This window comes from Nicotiana tabacum, chromosome 12 (assembly GCF_000715075.1).
Source record: "Nicotiana tabacum cultivar K326 chromosome 12, ASM71507v2, whole genome shotgun sequence".
Classification (NCBI taxonomy): Eukaryota; Viridiplantae; Streptophyta; class Magnoliopsida; order Solanales; family Solanaceae; genus Nicotiana; species Nicotiana tabacum.
Window position 1 is genome coordinate 91,521,175 of NC_134091.1, and position 24,073 is coordinate 91,545,247.

Consider the following 24,073-nt stretch of genomic DNA (forward strand, 5'->3'; position numbering starts at 1 on the left):
TGTTCAACTCTCAAGTCAAACAAGCACATATAGTTGAAAATTTTAAGCAACCATGTATTAGGGGACATACAAGTCAAGCAACTGAGAAAAGGCGTCACATAGTAGGCCATTTATTTCACTTAGGCATCACATTTCAAATCAACTACAACAGGATAACAGAGCACATGCCATAGCCTAATGTGCCAGTACCAAACATGTCAACATGTATGTAGATCAACTCAGTTTCCTTCCTATCCTACTCCTAAAAAAAACTAAAATACCTGGTTCAAGTTACACTCTTTGAAAAGAACCGGTGCCCAAATAAAAACTAAGGAAATTACTACCTAACTAACCTAATAAAAGTAGAAGAAAATCTTTTTGACATTTTTAATCATACCTTAATCACTCAAGAAAGTTGTTAACAAAATTCATAGTAAAAAAAATTCAAAACTTTTAAAAAGAATTTCGTTTTTTGTTTCTATTTTTTTTACGAAAAACCATTACATTAAGACAGAGACTATAACTAAGCAAGGATAATAAAAAATCACCGAGACAATCTCCTCACCCCGCACTAAAAATTGTGCAATGTCCTCAATGCACACTATAAATAACAAGAGGGTAAAAGAGACTCTCTGGTAGGCTAAAGACCGAAGTATAAGCAGCTCAAGGGATACTCAGACTTCTCTCAGGTATGATCCTTTGTGCGGGTATCCCACACTTAGTTTCAACCACCTTCTTGATTTATTATATTCCTATTGACTTTTACTCCATGCTCCTACTCCTACAAAACACAAAAACAACACAACGATAAGACAATAACAACAAATAAACAAAAATAAAAAGAAACATTGGAATTGGATTGTCTCCCAACAAGCGCCTAATTTAACGTCGCGACACGACTTATACTAGCTTCACCACTTTTTCCTCCACCTTGACGATTAAAATTGTATCCCCAAATTTGATTCAAGCTTGCGATTATGAATCTGTGGTGGTGATACGAATACAAAAGAACCAAGCAAATAATGTCACATCTTGCACTTCTTGGCCTTTAAGTAAGGGATGTCATTCTGTCTCCTTGTTATCGCAAATTTCAAAATATAAGCACTTTGTTCCTCATACATTGACTCCTCCATGGGCTTGGATGGATCAATTCTCGTGTCACCAATCAAATACAACATTAAAAAATGGTTAGAATGAGGTCCAATACGCTCCAACTCTAAAAACGTTTTACTTTTGACATCCTCGTCTATACACGCATTGAGTCTTCAAGTGCGATATTATCTACTTCCTCACGTGACTCTAGTGTACTTTTCTCAAAATTGACATCATCAACAAAAATATGGTTGAACGATTAACTTTCCACTTTTAGCTCCTCAATTTGGCGTATAAGCTCCTTTTCAGCTTCGCATAACTCAGAACTATTTTGTTGGGCGTTAGAAGCAATAACATTCGCACGCAATTGAGCCTCCAAGCTATGTATAGAACTTCCAAATTGATCGATCTATTGTCTAAATTTAGCTCTTTCTTCTATAAAGTGTTGCATCTCATTCATAATTTTCTAACGAAAACCGCCATATTCCTCTAATAATTGCCTGTGCATATCAAGAATGCGAACATAATGTTGCACATCATCCAATTTGTTACTCCTGTTAAACTCACAAGCATTACTAAAATCATCATAAGAAGGGATTAAAGTAGGACACAATACTTAGGACAATTATTCCAATTACCACCACAAATTTTACAAGATTGATATGGTGCACACAACTCGGTCCTAAAAATATTTTTATACTGTTGCCACAAGTGGGGTCCTTTATAATATGGACAAGGATCACCAAAACAAGAATACTTATCATTCCACCACTTTTTGTTCAAAGATGCCATGTTAAAAAATATAATACTAACTACATTAACCTAAAATTAAAAACTTGAATAGATAACTACATTAACCAAAAACTTGTTGCTCCAAAACGCACACGCAAGTATATAATACTAACTACATTAACCAAAAACTTGTTGCTCCAAAACGCACACGCAAGTATACGTGGTCGACAAGTAATAAAATGATAAGTAGAATATCGTTTCCACGAGAACTTGTGATTAACTATCAACTAAATTAAACTCAAACAATTAATCTATTCAAGAGATTTTTTACATTGTGATTATTAACTATAACTAATCTAGAGTCGTAAACTAGGAAACTAGAGAAAATAAGTCGGTAATCTTAGAGACGAATTCAATAGGAGAGAATATTTCAAAGTTATGTGTCAGCTAACAATCCCGTTGAGTTTTTTACTTAAATTATCTAATTAATGTATCTGGTTTATTTATTGACAGGGTTAATCTTACTCGTAGCATTCTTTCGAAGTACTACTCGCCTATTCAAGCTAACCCACACCTGTATTCCTATGGAATTAGGATTAACATGAACACATTAGTAATTCCTCTGTAGTAACCAAGCAAGGCAATTAGGTATATCCCAATCCTAACCACAAATCTGTTCCCGATGCTCAGGTTTAAGATCTTCTCTACTCAATCCCATATGCAATCTAAAATTTTTCTCCCGAGTTCAATCCTAGATTTGTAGATAATATTCAATTAGTGATCAAGCAATCAAATAATTAAGTGCAAGATTGAATAAATAAACCGATATGCTAAAATAATAAGAACAATTCAAGCTTCAAACTACAACGTTCGTATAGCACCCACAACTCTAGAACTAATAAACTATGAGATTAAAGGAATAGAAGATAAGAAAAACTAGTGGAAAGCTTGCTCCAATATGTCCCCAAGGTGAATTCGCATTCAAAGTGGTGCCCTCTCCCCTCCAAAATAGGTTTAGACTTCTTTTTATACGAGTTGGGGTGTGTAGGGCCGAAAAATCTTGTCCCCTGCAAAGTAGGAGAAATTTTTCGTCACCCAGCGTCCAGGGTAGCGCGTCGCGCTAGCCCTGGCATTGAGGTGTGCCAAAAGGATTTTAGTTCTGTAATTTGCGCCACGGGTAGCGCGATGCACTACCCTGGGCGCTACACTGGCACATTTGTTTCTTTTGTTCTCTTTTTGCTTCAACTTGTGCACTTTTGTCTCGCGTTACTTCCGGGTGACTCTTACACATAAAAATATTGTACATTAGAATAAATCATTACATTACACATCCTAATTCCACAAAATGTGAGCAAAATGCGAGGCGATATACATATAAATATACATACTTTAAGCCGAATATCAAGGGGTTAACTATTGGCTGTCACTTTTATAATATTTGTCAGCAACTCTAACCGGAGGTAGGAAATGGTGTTTGCAGTTGATTTCTGATTTACTGAAACAATTAGTTTCTCAAATTAAGCACTGTATTAAATCGTTTTTAAGAAGCATTACAGATTTATTGTGGATGTGTCTGCAAGTTATTTTTCAATATGTTCAAGAAAACGATTATCGCGATAATCCAGTAAGTTCTAAACACAATTCTCCAACTTCATATCTTGGTAGCTCAATCAGCCTTCTCAGCCTTTTCGGAACTCTGCTTTACAATTTTGAAGTGTACTTACATCACTATTTAAAAAATGTAATAACTAAAATGTAACTGAATTTGCATTCAGATCTTAATAGGCTAGACCATGATACCCCATTGCTTCTAATGGTATAAACTGTCGGATGAGAATGTTTGCACTACTACTATTTTCCTTCTATTTAGAAGCGGGAGTTGGGGGTCCTCGTCGTCCTACTTTCAGGGAGTAATTATATTTATGCCCTTAGGTTATTATTGTGCGCATTGTCAGTTTTGGTAGTGAATGAGTTTCTTTCTTTTTTCGTAGACCTACAGATCATGTCACCCAATAGAAATATTGATTTTGGTATTGACTTAGTGTCGGACACTAAGCCCATCTCTATTCCACCATATCGCATGGCATCAGTGGATTTGAAGGAATTGAAGAAACAACTTTAGGAATTGCTTGATAAGGGTTTTATCAGACCGGGTGTCTCACCTTGGGGTACTCCAATTCTATTTGTGAAGAAGAAATAAGACTTTATGAGGATGTGCATTGACTACAGGCAACTGAACAAGGTTACCATCAAGAACAAGTACCTACTACCACGTATTGAAGATTTATTTAATCAGCTTCAGGGTGCTAGGGTATTCTCGAAGATCAACTTGAGATTGGGGTACCATCAGTTGAAGATCCGGGCTTCAGATATTCTGAAGATGGCCTTCAGAATCTTCTATGGTCACTATGAGTTTTTGGTGATGTCTTTTGGCCTGACCAATGTTCCAGCAGCTTTCATGCACTTGATGAACAACATGTTTTAGCCTTATCTTGATTTATGCATCATTGTGTTTATTGATGGCATACTGGTGTATTCTCGAAGCCGAGATGAGCATGAGCAGCACGTGAGGATCGTGCTTCAGACATTGTGGAAGAAGAATTTATATGCTAAATTCTCCAAGTGCGAGTTTTGGCTAGAGGCGGTGGCATTATTAGGCCACGTGGTGTCTAGGGAGGGGATTAAGTTGGATCCGAAGAAGATTGAGGTAGTTCAGAGTTGGCCCAGGCCTTCTACCGCTACTGAGATCCGGTGTTTTCTAGGTTTGGCTGGGTATTATCGCCATTTCTTGAAGGGTATTCCATCCATTGTAGCTCCTTTGACTAGATTGACTCAGAAAGGTGCCCCATTCAGGTGGTCCAACAAGTGTAAGGAGAGCTTTCAGATGCTCAAGACTGCCTTAACTACAACTCCACTTTGCATTCAGTATCAGGTTCTTATACAGTCTATTATGATGCTTCATAGATTGACATTTGATGTGTGTTAATGCAGGATAGTAGAGTGATTGCTTATGCTTCGCGTCAGTTGAAGCGCCATGAGAAGAACTACCTAATGCACGATTTGGAGTTAACAGCCATTGTTCATGCGCTCAAGATTTGGAGGCACTATATTTACGGCGTGTCATGTGAGGTGTTCAGGGATCACAAGAGTCTTCATCACTTATTAAAACAAAAGGATCTGAACTTGAGGCAACCGAGGTGGTTAGAGCTACTAAAGGACAATGATATCGCCATTCTTTATCATCCCGGGAAGGCCAATATGATGGCCGACACTTTGAGTAGGAAGGTTGAGAGCATGGGGAGTCTTTCTTTAATTCCGGTTGGGGAGATACTGTTAGCTTTGGATTTTCAAGCTTTGTCCAACAGGTTCGTGAGATTGGATGTTTCAAAGCCTAACCAGGTTCTTGCTTTTGTAGTTTCACGCTCGTCCTTGTTTGAGCACATCAGTATGATGATCCCCACTTACTTGTCCTTAAGGACACGATGCAACACGGTGATTCCGAGGAGGTTACTATTGGAGATAATGGGGTATTGAGACTTTAGAGATGAATTTGTGTGCCCAATATGAATGGGTTACGAGAGATGATTATTTCAGAGGCCCATAGTTCGCGGTATTTCATTCATCTAGGCGCGGTGAAGATGTATCATGATTTGAAGCAGCACTACTGGTGGAGAAGAATAAAGAAAGATATTGTGGAATATGTGGCTCGGTGTTGTACTGTCAGCAAGTTAAGTACGAGCATCAAAGCCCAGGTGGTTCGCTTCAGAGGCTTGATATTCCGGAGTGGAAGTGGGAGTACATTACTATGGATTTTGTTGTTGGGATACTGTCATGTCCCAAAACTAAGGAGCGCGACCGGCGCTCAACCGAGTGAACCCGGCCGAGCAAGCCTATTAGATTTTCTTCTACCCAAACTCATTCACGAATAAAGAGAATACATATGTTTTCGTTAATCAACCAATAAAGTGATTGTGTCTGCAATACCAATTTCTTACCATCAGTTACTTTATTTTAAAGTCTCAATTTCCAAACACAGTTTTCATAATCTGAAGTGGAAATAGTAATTCAAGCACAACACACGAGTTTGTCTTCCCCAACACCACTATAAAACCCACACTATGTCTATGAAGCCTCTATAGATAATGATGAGTACAATGATAAAGCTGGCAACAAGGCCCCAGCTATACCTAAAAGACATTTCACAAAGAACAAAAGATACATGACCCCGAGATGAAGTGGAGCTCACCAAGTTAGCTGGGAAGAAGGTGTACTGCTATCACTAATAAATATCTCTTGCTGTGGAATCCCCTGCATCCATTTAAAGATGCAGCGCCACCGGAAAAAAGGGACGTTAGTACTGTCGAATAGTACTAGTATGAAAACTAAACACCAATTTAAGAATTCAGAAATGCAAGATGAATATGATGAACCAGTGCGACAATAGAATAATATAGATAACCGTTTAAACCAGAGCAAGCCTATTAAGAGCTATCAATAACATTTATAGGATTTAAGATGAGATCCTCTGTAACCATCTTCACACAAAGCGGCCCCGCCGCCTCACCCGATGTATGCAGGTGGAGGTGTAAGTACAATACTACAACTCTACTCAAGCGGCCCTGCTGCCTCATCCAATGTGTGCAGGTAGAGGTGTAAGTACAATACCACAACTCTACTCAAGCGGCCCTACCGCCTCACCCCCAATGTGTGCGGGTGGATGTATAACCACAGTACCAAGGACCTACACAAAGCGGCTATGCCGCCTCACCCCAATGTATGCTGGTGGAAATGCATCGACGATACCAATGCCAACACAAAGCGGCTATGCCGCCTCACCCCAATGTATACTGGTGGAAATGCATCAACGATACCAATTCCAACACAAAGCGGTTATGGCGCCTCACCCCAATGTATGTGGGTGGTGGTACCACAAGAATACCAAAACTATACACAAAGCGGTCGTACCGCCTCACCCCAATATATACAGGTGGAGGTTCAGTCCCACAATACCATAATCCCCACACAAAGCGGTCATGCCGCCTCACCCCAATATATGCGGGTGGAGGTGTATCACAATCACAATCTCTACACAACTTGGCATAATAACTTTCACATAAATCACGACTTGAAATTATAATATGTGGATACACAATTCATAGTTTAGGACACATCCTCAATTTATAATGCAATGTGATAAGAGCATTTTGAAATATGAAATGAACATATATCTTCATCACAAAACTTATTGGAATACTCGATTTGTAATCAACAACTCGGAACTTACAAGGAAAATGGGAATTCCAATTCTTAAAGAAGGGTTTAGCCAACATACCTCACTTGAGCTTCCTTACACTCTAAATGTTCCGGAATTCTTAGCAACTTCAATCTATTTTAGAAATATAACAAATTAAACCAAAAATTAGGAATATGATCATAGTTCTAACTCATTTGAGCATTTTATCAAACACTAGGTGTGCATAAGGTTTCAAAGTCCTTTTATTGAGAATTCCATCATCCCACAACCCAATCTTTACCATACTTAGTTCAACAATCTTCCTACATCCCTTGATATCACATGCATGTAAAATAAACAACTCTCATGCCCAAATATTATCTTGCTAATTACCCATTTTCAGATAATTTCAAAATTAGGGGTTAGGGTGTAGAAGTTTACCTCTAGGATAAAGACCTAGTGAGTTTCCCTTCTTAATCTTCCAAAACTTGAGCAAGAATTGAAGAACAATTATTGAAGAACACATTCTTACTCTAGGGCACTCTCTCTCACTCTAAAATGTCAGATTATATCTCAAAACTGGCCCAAAACGTGTATTTAATGAAGTAGGGTCGGGTTTTAAAAACTAAAAATGAAGCTCCGAAACAGGTTCTGCGGTCGCATATGTGACCGCATAATGGTTATGCGAACCGCATATCGGTCGCATAATTGGTGTCCAAAATGACCAAAAAACTGCCTGAGTCTGCGGTCACCACATAACAGTTATGCGGTCGCATAGCTGCCACCAGATTTGGCCCTCTCCTGCTCACTTCTGCGGGCTGCATAATTGTCACGCCCAAAACCGAGGAGCGCGACCGGCGCTCAACCGAGTGAACCCAACTGAGCAAGCCTGTTAGATTTCATTCTACCGAAACTCATCCACAAATGGAGATAATACCTATTTTCATTAATTAGAGAAAATGGTGTTCACGTCTACAATAGCAATTCATTTCCAATAGCTTCATCATTTTTAAAGTTTCAATGGACAAGTAATACAACCACAACATAATATATTTTGTCTTTCCCAGCACCAATACACAACCCACACTATGTCTATAGAGCCTCTATAGATAAAGAAGAGTACAATGATAATGCCGGCAACAAGGCCCGGCTATACCCCAAATAAAATACACAAAGTACAAAGGATTCATGATCCCGGAATGAAGTGGGGCTCACCGAGTCAGCTGGGAAGAAGGTGCACTGCTATCACTGATCAATATCTCCTGCTGTGGAACCACCTACATCCATTTAAAGATGCATTGCCCCAGGCAAAAGGGACGTTAGTACCGTTGAATAGTACTAGTATGAAAACTAAACACCAATTTAAGAATTTAGAAATACAATATAATTATGATGAACCAGTGCGACAATAGAATAATGTAGATAACTGTCTCAACCATAGCAAGCTTATTAAAAGCTATCGACAACATTTATAGGATATAAGCTGAGATCCTATGTAACCATCTTCACACAAAGCGGCCCCGCCGCCTCACCCGATGTATGCAGGTGGAGGTGTACGTACAATACCACAACTCTAATCAAGCGGCCCTGCCGCCTCACCCCAATGTATGCGGGTCGATATATAACAAAAGTACTAAGAACTTACATAAGGCGACTATGCCGCCTCAACCCAATGTATGAGGGTGGATATGCATCAACGATACCAATACCAACACAAAGCGGCTATGCCGCCTCACCCCAATGTATGCGGATGGAAATACAACAACGATACCAATACCAACACAAAGCGGCTATGCCGCCTCACCCCAATGTATGCGGGTGGAAATGCATCAACGATACAAATACAACACAAAGCGGCTATGCCGCCTCACCCCAATGTATGCGGGTGAAAATGCATCAACGATACCAATACCAACACAAAGCGGCTATGCCGCCTCACCCCAATGTATGCGGGTGGTGGTGCCACAACAATACCAAAACTATACACAAAGTGATCGTACCGTCTCACCCCAATTTAAGCGGGTGGAAGTGCAGTCCCACAATACCATAATCCCTACACAAAGCGGTCATGCCGCTTCACCCTAATATATATGCGGGTGGAGGTGTATCACAGTCACAATCTCTATACCATAATCCCCACACAAAGCGGTCATGCCGCCTCACCCCAATATATGCGGGTGGAGGTGTATCACAATCACAATCTCTATACCATAATCCCCACACAAAGCGGTCATGCCACCTCACCCTAATGTATGCGGGTGGAGGTGTATCACAATCACAATCTCTAGACAACTTGACATAATACCTTTCACATAAATCACGACTAGAAATTATAACATGTGGATACGTAATCCATGGTTTGGGACACATCCTCAATTTATAATGCAATATGATAAGAGCATTTGAAATACAAATTGGACATATATCTTCATCACAAAACTTATCGGAATACTCGATTTATAATCAACATCTCGGAACTCACAAGGATAATGAGAATTCCAACTCTTAAAGAAGAGTTTAGCCAACATACCTCAAATTCTTCCCTTAATGATACTACAACGATGCACTACACTAATCAACTTCAATATACAATAACAACATCCAATGAGACCAAAATTAGTAACAAATCCCATAGGTTCAATGTATTCATAAATTTCATCGCCAAGATTACCATTCACCTTCTCTCTTGTTTTCTCAAAAGTATTATTCATGTCTTGAACTAGAGTTTTATAATCCAATCTTTCAACCATTAAAACTTGTAGAAATTGCTTCAAATACTTCAAACTACTAATAATAAACTATTTTGAAGCATTGGAATTACCTCTAGTTGATCAATCTTGAAATATCACAACTTTAGTGATTTTTGTGTTCTTGAGGATTTGATGATGAAATCTTGTATTTGTATGTAAGAATGATGTTATAACTCATGTATATTGAGTAATAATCAACCCAAAACATCATTAACAACTCACCTTAGTTGATTGGACTTGATTTGAGCTCAAAATCATCCCTTCACCTCAAGAACCCTAACCCCCAAATACTCAAAATATCCCCCTTCCCCGACCTTGTATTTATAGTCCCAGATTTCTGGGTTTCGGATGCGGCTCTGGATGCTTCGCATCCCTACTTCACTCCTCTTTGAAGCTCGGATGCGGTCCTGGACGCTATGGCAGCATTCACTGCCAACCTCTCTTTCGGACGCGGCCTCGAACGATTCGCATCCGCAGGCTCCTCCGCCAGCCTTTGGTAATTTGGTCATAACTTCTTGTAGGAATGTCCAAATGACAAACGGTTTGAAGTGTTGGAAACTAGACTCAAAGACCTTTAATTTTATAGGTCATACATCACCTAACTTTATATATATATATATATATATATATATATATATATATATATATATGCTCGTCCAAAGTTTGGTCTTGTGCGTACTCATTTGGAACTTTAGTCTATCATGAAATTTCTAACTTGACTTGGACTTAGGGATCTCCCTAGACCCCACATAACTTATAATATTACTCGTACACTTATTATCGTATCCAATTGATATCCACCCATTAATAGTTCTCGTCTGCACACAAAATAATATAATTAGCGCACATCAACTTTCTTAATAGCGCTTAAGTACTTCAAAATTTTACAGGGTGTTTCATTCTCCCCCACTTAAGAACATTTGTCCTCGAATGTTTCACAAGTCATTTCTAAAAATAGAGTTATCCTTATACCTCCAACCATTATACATAGGAACTCATGACTACATCGATCTCATACTTCCTTTCCAAAATTTCAACTTACTTATGGCCCTTAAACTTTGGCTATCTTTACAAATTCGTAAAATTTTCGGCAGAGTTTCCCCTGTAACTGGGCCTACCCACCTGCCAGAGAACCCCAGAAACCAATCCTAACAACATATACATAATCCAATAATGTAAAATCATACAAAACAACACCAACTATGGCCTCATAAGCAATATATTTCCGGAAAGGAACACCCTTAACGACAATTGTTCAAATGATACAAAATTCATAGAAATCAACTCTTAGAATATTTTTCATAGATCACAACTTTATAAATACATGGCTCTTCAAACAAATAAGGATACATTTTTTTCATTTCCTCCTCGGCCTCCCAAGTAGCCTCTTCCACGTGTTGGTTTTGCCATAACACTTTTACAGATGTAATTTCTTTATTTCTCAACTTTCGGACTTGCCGATCAATAATAGAAACCGGAATCTCTTCGTAAGTCAATTTCTCATTTACCTCAATAGTCTCAACCGGAACAATGAGTGTCGGATCTCCAACTACTTTCTTTAACATAGACACATGAAACACCGGGTGTACTAATGACATCTCTGGTGGTAGTTCAAGCTTGTATGCCACCTCTGAATGATTTTGTACGGTCCGACATACCTCAGACTCAATTTTCCTTTCTTACCAAATCGCATTACGCCCTTCATGGGGGAAACTTTCAAGAATACCCAATCATCTTCTTGGAACTCCAAATCTCTACGACGAACATCCGAATAGGATTTCTGATGACTCTGAGCAGTCTTCAACCGCTCCTTAATGATTTTAACTTTTTCCATAGCCTGATGCACAAGGTCTGGCCCTATCAAATCTGCTTCCCCAATTTCGAACCACCCAATGGGAGATCTACATCTCCTACCATATAAAGCCTCGAACGGTGCCCTCTGAATGCTAGCATGATAGCTATTATTATATATAAATTCTATGAGTGGTAAATGATCATCCCAACTACTTTTGAAGTCTATAACACAAGCGCGCAACATATCCTCAAGCGTCTGAATAGTCTGCTCTACCTACCCATCAGTCTGCGAGTGAAAGGCTATACTATGATCGCATAAGTGCCCAAACCTTGCTGAAATTTCCTCCAAATATTAGCAGTGAATTGTGCTCCTCGATCAGAAATGATGGAAACTAGGGTGCCATGCAACCTGACTATTTCTTTGATATACAACTGAGCATACTGCTCCACTGTGTCGGTAGACTTAACCGACAAAAAGTGTGCTGATTTCGTGAGTCGATCCACAATCACCCAAATTGAGTTAAACTTGCGCGGAGTGTGCGGTAATCCTACAACAAAGTCCATATTAATCATTTCCCACTTCCATATTGGAATTTCTATGTTCTGTGCCAACCCACCGGGCCTTTCGTGTTCGGCCTTCACTTGCTGACAATTTGGACATCTTGCCACAAAATCTGCCACATTCCTCTTCATATCATTCCACCAATAGACTTCCTTAAGATCATGATACATTTTCATAGAACCTGGGTGCACGGAATACCTAGAAGTGTGAGCTTCAGTCATAATTCTTTCCCGGAGACCATCCACGTTTCGAATACATAGTCGCCCTTGGTACCTTAGGGTACCATCATCCATGCCAAGAGAAAAACCATAGTTTTATGTTTTTGAATCTCCTCCTTCAATTGCACCAACAATGGATCGTTGTATTGCTTCTCTTTGACTTCCACAACAAGCGATGATTCATCCCTATTTTGCACAATTACCCCTCCTTCACTAGAGTCCATAAGACGAACTCCCAAACTAGCCAATCGATGAACTTCCTTGGCCAACGGCCTTTGACATGCCTCCAAGTGAGCCAAACTACCCATAGATTTTCGGGTAAGAGCATCCGCCACAACATTGGCTTCCCCGGATGATATAGAATATTGATATCGTAATCCTTACGTAACTCATGCCATCTTCTCTACCTTAGATTCAATTTATTCTATTTGCAAATATATTGAAGGATCCTTTGATCCGTGAATATGTCCACCTGGACCCCATACAATTAATGACGCCAAACCTTTAATGTAAAATCACAGCCGCAAGTCCTAAGTCATGTGTTGGATTGTTTTTCTCATGATTCTTGAGTTACCTAGTGGCATAAATGATCATCTTGCCATATTTCATCATTAGTGGAACATCTATATTAGATTTCTCTTTCATATGACCTCCTAGGAATTGAGTTCTACAAAAATTTCCTTGATACGGTTACAATCTTATTAGTACTTGTAACTTATTTTTTCAAATTTCTCAACAAAAGACATTACTAGGTCAGTTTTCTTATGGGGCCATCTGTTTCAAATGAATAACATCTACTAGCTCGCACGCACACCTTGATAACATCAACCTGCATGGCATTGCCTCAATATGTGAAGTAACACCGTGCTCAGATCTTTCTTAGCCACCCTCTTCTCTCATCATAAGTCTTATAGGATTTTAAGAAACCACTCTACTTCCCTTGTAAACATTCTCACGATTCCTCTTTACTGCTAAACACTTCTCAAAACACATATCGACACCCTTCATATATATATTCAATAAAAAAAATCATTGGCTCGAACATGCCCTTTTTCTGAAACTTGAGATCCTCCTAAATTCTTCCACGGCGACTTCTTGTTTTCCTTATAAGTGTATGACTTAGTCCACCTGTTTCCAACCTCAATGAGTAACTCATCTTATTCCCAGTATTATAGTCACCACTAGTGTTTCCTGGTATTGCAGCCTAAGAGCTATCGTGTTAAACATGTTTGGTTCGTAACAATTATTCATCCTCTTTCAATCTGTTTCAAATATTTCCCCTTTGGTCTAGACAATATGTTGGTACTATATTCCCTTTATGACTGGAGCATTCACTCCCATCTTATTTTGCCCTTAATTCATAGTTGACAACCTTATTGTGCCACACACTTATTTGCCTCCCATGAACTCGTAGTATCATTGTGCCTGGTTTGTTGAGTTTATCACACCACCACTTCATCACCAGTAGTATCACTTTCCAATGTAATATGTAGACATGAACTCCCTCTATATCTTTTAGTTGATATTCAGTGCCACTCAAGTCGACTGCATTACAATTGATCCTTTATATCTTCTATTAACACTTGTGCTCTAGGCGAGTCCACCATTCTGATACGAACTATTTTGAGATAACCATGGCTATCTAAATTTATAGATTTTTCTTCCAATTCTTCTTGCCTCATTCTTCCTATTTAGTGAATAGCCATGCACTCTTCCATATATTACATGGTCTTTTCCCTTAGTTGGGAATTCATCCTGTTCGCCTCTCGACACTTGTTGGGATATCCGTGGGAAAGTGCGTTCATTTGTGTACCACTTAACACTTCCTTGCTTGTAAGATTCTTAAAAGAATCTCCATTAAGTCCAGATGCACTCGGGTTATTATAACATCACATTTATCTCTCCCACTCGTTCTGTCTTTCTTAAAGCCTTGGAACTTTAGCTAAATCACAAATCCCTGATTAACTCATTCTAAGAACTCGCAAGTCTTTCATATTTGATCTGTAGTACTTCCTTGGGTTCCATTGTCCCTGACTCTTTAACAAGTATAAAATCCTTTTGCAAACCTTACTCTTAGTTTCTAGTATCGTTGAACTTGTCATGTGTATTGCCACGTACGAATAATTTACATTTCTTAACCTTCCACATTATTTTTGTACTAGTGGTTTATCTTTTGAATTTCCTTTTAGAGAATCACGTTATCCCTTACCACTTTTCTAGACTACACATGTCTTCAACAAAATATCCAAACATCATAGCTACATGGCCCTACTCTCATTTTATTGCACTTAAGTAGCCTCACCATGGTCCTTTCCTCCCCACTTGGGGTGAATGTTTTACATTTTGACATCAATCTTGAATTTAGCAATTTGACGGACACATGTTTCACATCTCTAGTCCTCTTGTATATGATTGACTATTAGGGAGATTTAAGTCCCCATGGTATTAACCTCATAAGTTCTTTACTATTATTCAGCCACACAGGCCTAGGATCCAAATCCCTCGTGTCAATATCCTTTTTGGAGTGTAACACCACTTCGTACATTCCTGAGATTTTTATAATATTCATAGTGCTAGGGTCTTCTCATTGTGGGTTCACTTAAATCTCCTTTCATAACTTCTTGTCTCCCGTGAGAGAACTACACATTTATCATTACTCTCCAGGCCATGCCTTTCATATATCACGTGCCTATGTAACAAATTTACATCTTAGAATCATACGCATGGTTCCCACACTATTCACATGTACTAGTTAAGCTTAGGTCTCATTTATCACGTCAATGCCTCTTTGGAGGTGGGTAATCACTTCTAGCACTCTTCTCATATAAAGTATGATCATGGTAATATATACTTGTCTCATATGGCCATACCATTCATTAAACATGATACATGTGCCATCTGTTTAATATTCATACCTTTACCCATTCGTCATGTCACATGACAACATTACATGGAATAAACCAAAAGAGCATTTAAACTTACCTCGAACCTCAACGTATGAGTTAGAGGAAGAACAATTTCACAACCAGTTTCATCGCACGATTCAGAATATCAAAGAAGGGTATTATTCCTAAATGCCCATGTAGCATCCTAATTATAGATGTGGTCGACAACACACCGATAATAAGAAATTTACTAGACACGGCTCCGAGACATCCTAGGACAGTTTAAAACCTTAGGCTCTGATACCAAGTTTGTCACGCCCTAAAACCGAAGAGTGCGACCGGCGCTCAACCGAGTGAACCCGACTGAGCAAACCTGTTAGATTTCATTCTACCGAAACTCATCCACAAATGGAGATAATACCTATTTTCATTAATTAGACAAAATGGTGTTCACGTCTACAATAGCAATTCATTTCCAATAGCTTCATCATTTTTAAAGACTCAATGGACAAGTAATACAACCACAACATAACATATTTTGTCTTCCCCAGCACCAATACATAACCCACACTATGTCTACAGAGCATCTATAGATAAAGAAGAGTATAATGATAATGCCGGCAATAAGGCCCCGGCTATACCCAAAACAAAATACACAAAGAACAAAAGGATTCATGACCCCGGAATGAAGTGGGGCTCACCAAGTCAGCTGGGAAGAAGGTGTGCTGCTATCACTGATCAATGTCTCCTGCTGTGGAACCACCTGCAACTATTTAAAGATGCAGCACCCCCGGCAAAAGGGACGTTAGTACCGTCGAATAGTACTAGTATGAAAACTAAACACCAATTTAAGAATTTAGAAATACAAGATAATTATGATGAACCAGTGCGGCAATAGAATAATGTAGATAACTGTCTCAACCATAGCAAGCTTATTAAAAGCTATCAACAACATTTATAGGATTTAAGATGAGATCCTATGTAACCATCTTCACACAAAGCGGCCCCGCCGCCCCACCCGATGTATGCAGGTGGAGGTGTACATACAATATCACAACTCTAATCAAGCGGCCCTGCCGCCTCACCCCAATGTATGCGGGTGGATATATAACCACAGTACTAAGAACTTACACAAGGCGACTATGCCGCCTCACCCCAATGTATGGAGGTGGATATGCATCAACGATACCAATACCAACACAAAGCGGCTATGCCGCCTCACCCCAATATATGCGGGTGGAAATGTATCAACGATACCAATACCAACACAAAGAGGCTATACCGCCTCACCCCAATGTATGCGGGTGGAAATGCATCAACGATACCAATACCAACACAAAGCGACTATGCTGCCTCACCCCAATGTATGCGGGTGGTGGTGCCACAACAATACCAAAACTATACACAAAGTGATCGTACCGTCTCACCCCAATTTAAGCGGGTGGAAGTGCAGTCCCACAATACCATAATCCCTACACAAAGCGGTCATGCCGCTTCACCCTAATATATATGCGGGTGGAGGTGTATCACAGTCACAATCTCTATACCATAATCCCCACACAAAGCGGTCATGCCGCCTCACCCCAATATATGCGGGTGGAGGTGTATCACAATCACAATCTCTATACCATAATCCCCACACAAAGCGGTCATGCCACCTCACCCTAATGTATGCGGGTGGAGGTGTATCACAATCACAATCTCTAGACAACTTGACATAATACCTTTCACATAAATCACGACTAGAAATTATAACATGTGGATACGTAATCCATGGTTTGGGACACATCCTCAATTTATAATGCAATATGATAAGAGCATTTGAAATACAAATTGGACATATATCTTCATCACAAAACTTATCGGAATACTCGATTTATAATCAACATCTCGGAACTCACAAGGATAATGAGAATTCTAACTCTTAAAGAAGAGTTTAGCCAACATACCTCAAATTCTTCCCTTAATGATACTACAACGATGCACTACACTAATCAACTTCAATCTACAATAACAACATCCAATGAGACCAAAATTAGTAACAAATCCCATAGGTTCAATGTATTCATAAATTTCATCGCCAAGATTACCATTCACCTTCTCTCTTATTTTCTCAAAAGTATTATTCATGTCTTGAACTAGAGTTTTATAATCCAATCTTTCAACCATTAAAACTTGTATCAATTGATTCAAATACTTCTAAATACTAATAATAAATGATTTTGAAGCATTGGATTTACCTCTAGTCGATCAATCTTGAAATATTACAACTTTAGTGATTTTTGTGTTCTTGAGGATTTGATAATGAAATCTTGTATTTGGATGTAAGAATGATGTTAGAACTCATGTATATTGAGTAATAATCAACCCAAAACATCATTAACAACTCACCTTGGTTGATTGGATTTGATTTGAGCTCAAAATCGTCCCTTCACCTCAAGAACCCTAACCCCCAAATACTCAAAATATCCCCCTTCCCCGACCTTGTATTTATAGGCCCAGATTTCTGGGTTTTGGATGCGGCCCTGGATGCTTCGCATCCCTACTTCACTCCTATTTGAATATCGGATGCAGACCTGTACGCTATGGCAGCACTTCACTGCCAACCTCTCTTTCAGACATGGCCTCCGCCAGCCTTTGGTAATTTGGTCATAACTTGTTTGGGTAGTGAAACAAATGACGAACGGTTTGAAGCGTTAAAAACTAGACTCGAAGACCTTTAATTTTATAGGTCATCCATCACATAACACCTTATATATATATAGATATGCTCGTCCAAAGTTTGGTCTTGTGCGTACTCATTTGGAACTTTAGTCTATCATGAAATTTCCAACTTGACTTGGACTTAGGGCTCTCCCTAGACCCCACACAACTTATAATATGACTCGTACCCTTATTATCGTATCCAATTGATATCCATCCCATTAATAGTTCTCGTTTGCACACAAAATAATATAATTAGCGCACATCAACTTTCTTAATAGTGCTTAAGTACTTTGAAATTTTACGAGGTGTTTCAATAATGGACCGCAAAATTACATTTTTCCGCCAAAAAATTTCCTTTACTTCCCGTGCATTATTCAACCCAAAAAGTCCGAGCTGCGGCGAGCAAGCTCACCGCGAAGAATTTCTATAATCCTCAACACGTAAAACCAATTCGGTGCCACGAAATATTATTTTCTTTTGCAAACTTTTATGGGGCCTTACAACTACCATGGACCTTGAGGAGATTCGATGTTGTGTGGGTCATTGTAGATACATTGACCAAGTCTGCACACTTCATTCCAGTCATGACTACCTACTCTTCAGAGAAGCTGGCTCAGATCGTACCATGCATTTTATATCATATTTTTGGAGAGTCGTGCAACGTGAGTTGGGCACACAGATCGAGCTGAGTATAATATTTTATCCACAGATGGACATGCAGCCCTAGCGTATCATTGATTTAACGAGCTTATGGGATCAGTTTCTACAGCTAGCAGAATTCTCCTACAATAATAGCTATCAATCGAGCATTCAGATGGCTCTGTATGAGGCCTTATATGGGAGGCGGTGTAATTCTTCGATTGGTTGGTTTGAGTCTGGGGAAGATGGGTTGTTAGATGCTAATTTGGTTTGGGATGCCTCAGAGAAGGTGAAGTTGATTCAGGAGCGGCTTCGTACATCAGATTCCAGGCAAAAGTGTTAGGCTGATAAGAGGGCTCGTGATGTGGCATATATATTGGGTGAGAGGGTTCTACTCAGAGTTTTGCCCATGAAGGGAGTGATGAGATTTGGAAAGAAGGGCAAGTTGAGCCCTCAGTATATTGGTCCTTTTGAGATTCTTGAGAGAGTGGGTGAGGTGGCCTAAAGATTTGCTTCGCCACCCAGCTTATCGGGGGTTCACCCGGTGTTCCATGTTTCAATTCTCCAAAAGTACAACAACAACAGCAAACCCAACTTAATCCCATACGTGGGGTCTGGGGCGGGTAGTGTGTATATACCCTATAAAGGTAGAGAGGTTGTTTTCGATAGACCCTTAACTTAAGAAACGGTAAAAATAAAGCAACAAGCAATAACTGCAGTAATATAATAAGGTAATGGAAACTAGTGACATAACAAGTAATCAAGAACTAAGAATAAAAGTCTACAAGAATAGTACTAGTACTAATGGTAAACCTAGGAGAAACTCACAACTACCTGTCAACCGACCAACTTAATCCTCGACCTCCACACCTTCTTATCGTGAGTCATTTCTTTGGTTAGCTGAAGCAATGACATGTCCTGCCTAATCACCTCTCCCCAATACTTCTTTGACCTACCTCTGCCCTTCCTCAAGCCTACTATGGTTAACCTCTCACACCTACTGACCGGGGCATCTATGTCTCTCCTATTCACATGCCCAAACCATCGCAACCTCGATTCCCGCAACTTTTCTTTCACAGATGCCACTCCCACCTTGTCCCTTATAACTTCGTTCCTATTCTTGTCTTTCCTAGTATGTCCGCACATCCATCTCAAAATCCTCATTTTAGCTACTTTCATCTTCTGGACATGGGATTTCTTGACGGGCCGACACTCAGCTCCACCCTGTAGAATTTGCCCTTAAGTTTAAGTGGCATATTCTTATCGCATAAAACCCCCAATTCTAGCGTCCATCTCATCCACCCCGCTCCAAACTAAAGAAATAAAATCTTTTCTTGATAACGCTAGGCAAAGTACCGATACTTCACCCAGATTTGATCATCATGAATGTGATGATTAACATCCTCGTCAATCTCCCTATTGCCTTGGATTATATACCCAAGATACTTGAAACTATCCCTTTTGGGAATGACTTGAGTACCAATATTCACTTCCACTTCTTATTCATGCCTATCATTACTAAACTTGCACTCCAAGTATTCAGTTTTCGACCTACTCAACTTGAAGCCTTTTACTCCAGCGTCTGTCTCCAAACTTCCAACCAAGTATTACACCCCTCGCGTCTTGTCAATCAGTACTATGCCATCAACAAATAACATACACCATGGCACCCTCCTTTGTATATGTCATGTCAACATATCCAACGCTAGGGCAAACAAAAACGAGCTAAGGGTCGATCCCTAATGAAACCCCCGTCTCCATAGGGAAATATTTCGAGTCTCCTCCCGTAGTCCTCACCCGAGTCTTAGCACCTTCGTACATGTCTGTAATTACCCTAATGTACGCTATGGGACTCCGCTAACCTCTAAACATCTTCATAGCACCTCCCTCGGGACTTTGTCATCAGCCTTCTCTAGAGGTACTATGGGGATTTGTCTCATGTGTCAGATTTTATCTTGGAGGTGGACAAGGATTTGACTTATGTTGAGCAGATGGTGGCTATTTTGGACAAACAGGTCCGGAAGTTGAGGTCGAAGAACTTTGCATCGGTGAATGTTCAATGGAGAGGTTAACCGGTCGAGGAGGCGACATGGGAGACCGAAGTTGAGGTCAAAGAACTTCAGGTATGTCTCTATACTCGTTCGAGGATGCAAGTTTGTTTAAGAGGGGGAGAATACAATGATCCGACCGGTCGTTTTGTTTATTTTTTAGCCTCGTTTTCCCTTTTGAATCTCCCCGTATATGTATTTGTGGTTATGTGAGTTGCGGGGATGGTTGGTTTGGTTTCGGGGAGGTTTTGGACTGATTTCGAACAATTGGTTCTTAGTTTCGAAGCTTAGGTTGAAGATATTGATTGAGGTTTGACTTTTGTGATAAATACTCCATAATAGTGTTTTAATTGTTCCAATAGGTTCGTATGGTGATTTTGGACTTAGGCGTATGCCCGGAATTGAATTCGGAGGTTCCTAGGATGATTTGGCTCTTTTCATCTAAAGTTGGCAATTTGAAGGTTTAGAAATTTTCAAAGTTTGACCATGGTTTGACTTTATGCCTATCGAGTTCGTATTTTTGTTTTGAGACTTGAAATATGTCCGTATTATCATTTGGAATTTATGTGCAAAGTTTGGTGTTATTCTGAGTTGGTTTGGTAGAAATCGAACGCTTGGTTGTGATTTTAGCATTTCTTGAATTTCATTGTCAATTCTATGCATTTTGGTGTTCCATTCATAGTTACGGATGTTAGTGTAGTGTTTTGAGTTCGCGAGTGAGTTCGTATAATATTTTTAGGTTTGTGTGGAACATTGGTGTGGAGCCTCGGGGACTCGGGAGAGTTTCAGACGTATTTCAGACCATTTGGGTTAATGTTCAGATTTGTAGTTTCTGTGCTGGTGCTGCAGTTATCCCAAATGTGACATTCTCTGGGTATAGAAGGGATCATATTTGCGATCCATTTGTCGCATTTGCGACTTCTACAGCTCAACAAAAAGATGGGATTTCGGAACTTAGTCTCGTTTTATCTCATTTTGAATCCTAGACTCGGTGGGAGGTGATTTTATGAGGAGATTTTCATACAAAGATATTGGGTAAGTGATTTTGACTCAATTTTGATATTATAACATAATTATTTATAAATTCTAACTTCTAATCCAAGAGATTTGAAGAGAAAATTTTGGAATTTGTACTATATTTTGAAAAATAAAAATTTGAGATTTGAGAGTCTAATTGGACTCGGATTTGAAAACCAAATATATATATATATATATATATATATATATATATATATATATATATATATATATATATATATAGAACTCCTAGATTTTGTGGGAAGTCGAGATCTACTCCTCGACTCGGGTTTTGAATGGACGAGCCCGGGGTTGACTTTTGTTGACTTTTTGGAAATTGTGTAAATATCTTATCTTTATTAATCAAAATTGGTTTCTCTTGCATTGTGTAATGTTATTAAATCATTTTTGGCTAGATTTGAGCCGAGCGGAGATGAATTTTAAAGAAAAAGTATTTTTAGAATATTAATTGGGTTTATTTGAGGTAAGTATCTTGCTTAACTTTTTGTGAGAGAATTATCCCTTAGGATTAGGTCTACATTGCATCATTTGTGTTATGTGAAACGATGTGTACACGAGGTGACGAGTGTATGCACAGACGTATATGTGGTTTATGACCGGTTTAGACCTTAGGCTATTAATATGCCATGAATTAGGGTTGTTTGCTATATGTAACATATTTTATTGTTAAATATTCCCCGCACTATTATGTTATTATTATGATTCTTATACACATTGTTGTTGAGTCGTGGACTATATCATGATGTGATTTTGGTATGTTGTTTGGTGATTTTGTGCCACATGTGTACGTATTATGCGGGTTGATTGTTATTGTGCGGAGTATAAGGGTGGCGAGATGCACATGCGGCAACATAAATGCGGTGTTATTGATGCGCATGCAACGAGATAAGGGGGCTTATGCGCGTGTAGCTCTATAAGAAGAAATATTTCATTGTGAAGCTCTTGTGGCAACATAAGGGTGGCTTATTGTTGGTGTATCGTGATACATTCAGGGTGTTCCCTTGTTAATGTTCTTGTGTTAGAACGAGAATTGATGATTTGGCCACATACTTGTTCCTTTAAATGTTTCTACCTTGTATTGTCATGAGTTATTGGTTGATGTTGATGTTACTCACTCTTCGAGGTTTTTGATATCTGTTTCGTTATACTTTAGGTTGTCAGTTTCCTTTTATCATCTTGAACCTCGTTGTTATTCCACCGAGGGTTAGTCTTGATACGTATTGGGTACCGACTGTGGTCTACTCATACTACGCTTCTGCACATTTTTTGTGTAGATCCAGGTACCTCAGATCGTGCTGGTCGTTAGAGAGTGGTGTCGAGGTGTTGGAGACCTCAAGATATACCTGTTGTTCTGCTCACAGGGCTCGAATTCACCCTTTTTAGTTGCTTTATTACTGTTTATGCATTCCAAATAGTGATGTGCAGTTTGAGACTTATTTTGTACTCCTTGTAGAGCTTATGACTTAGTATTACCGGATTTTGCAATGATGATTGTTGTATTTCTGTTTTGTCTATGTTACGGCTTTTCACAGCTTTTATTTACATTTTTGAAGTTGTTATATTCTGTTCAATATTGTCATGTGATAGGCTTACCTAGTCTTAAATACTAGGTGTCATCACGACTCTTACGGTGGGATTGTGGGTCGTGACAAGACGGCAGAACTTCTGGTAAAGATTAGTGAGGAGTTAACTTATAAGAAATTGTAGTTTATATTTAGTTTCTCTATTTTTTGCTCTTAAAAATGGTTGATAGAATCCAAATTTGAATTCTTTACATTTAGTAGTTTGCATTTTACTATGCCAATTTTATTTGTAATGAACATAAGGATGTTCCTGTTTTGTGTGATAAGAATGTGCCGCCTGAATTTAAGGACAAGTATTATAGAGTAGTGGTTAGACCGACTATGTTGTATGGGGCTGAGTGCTGGCCCGTCAAGAAGTCCTACATCCAGAAGATAAAAGTAGCTGAAATGAGGATGCTGGGATAGATGTGTGGGCATACCAGAAAGGACATGATTAGGAATGAAGTTATTAGGGACAAGGTATGAGTAACATCTGTGGAGGACAAGTTACGGGAATCGAGGTTGAGATGGTTCGGGCATGTAAAGAGGAGAGACATAGATGCTCCCGTCAGGAGTTATGAGGGGTTGTCCATGGCGGGCCTGAGGAAAGGGAAGGGTAGGCCTAAGAAGTATTGGTGAGAGATAATTAGGCAGAACATATTGTTGCTTCAGCTTACCGAGAATATGACCCACGATAGGAAGGTGTGGAGGTCGAGGATTAGGGTTGCAGGTTGACTGATAGTAGTATGTTTCTCCTAGGCTTATCAGTAGTGCTAGGATTATTTTTATATTATCTTATCATGGTTCTTTATTATTAGATGATGTATCATTCGCG